Raw genomic sequence first — 930 nt, forward strand, 5'->3', positions numbered from 1 at the left:
ACTATTGTGCTTATCTAGGTTTACATCTGCACTGGTGAGAAAGGGAGAATTCTATACTTTTCTTTAAGAATGTATGGTAAAGCCAGGGAAGTAAATATGCCCATTACATAGTCACTTTGATTTCTAAATTCTTCCAGCTATGAGCAGTGAGACACTGACAGTTCTATCTGACCCATTACCTTGAAAAAAAGGTCTTTCACAATTCAACTACATAACACTGAAAAAAAAAACTTTCTTCAGCTAAAACTTAACGTATACTTTCTGATTTCAAATGTGTGAGTGATAGTTTTTTTTGTTGTTATCCTAGTTTTATAAATGGCCAAAGAATAAAATAAAGAGCTGTAAGGTTTATATTGTTGAGCAAAATATGTCCAAATGTTTAATACAGCAAAGAAATATTTTAGATATGCATGACCATGGTGGTGCATAAATATATTTGTAGCCATTGATACAACATAGCAGAATTGTCTTTGAGGTCACCCAATGCTACATAGTAAGATTTTGTTAAAAAAAATATATATTTCTTGGAATATACAAACTATCCACAAGTCATAAATTCCCACCCAGTCACTGGTCACTAACCTGAGAATATAAAGGTTGAGAAGTTTTCTTCCATCTCAACATTAATCTATTGCTTCTCAAGAACAGTTGCACATTATAAATATGTTTGTTTATTTTTATTAGCACTATTTGGACACCAATCAGTATCATTAAACCAGAAATTCAGATGGGTACCCTGTAAAGAAGGACAAGGTTAAAGATATTCTTATTTTTCTCTATCAAAAGCACAAAGTGTACTTGAGAAAGAGATTAAAGGTTATCTGATTGATCAGTCAATGATGTTTCAATGAGGAACATGTTGATTCAGTAGGTAGTGTTATAAAAGCTCCATGCTGGCTGATCACAGCTGTGTCAGTGAGAAGGGTGTCC

Source organism: Peromyscus eremicus, chromosome 1 (assembly GCF_949786415.1).
Source record: "Peromyscus eremicus chromosome 1, PerEre_H2_v1, whole genome shotgun sequence".
NCBI lineage: Eukaryota > Metazoa > Chordata > Mammalia > Rodentia > Cricetidae > Peromyscus > Peromyscus eremicus.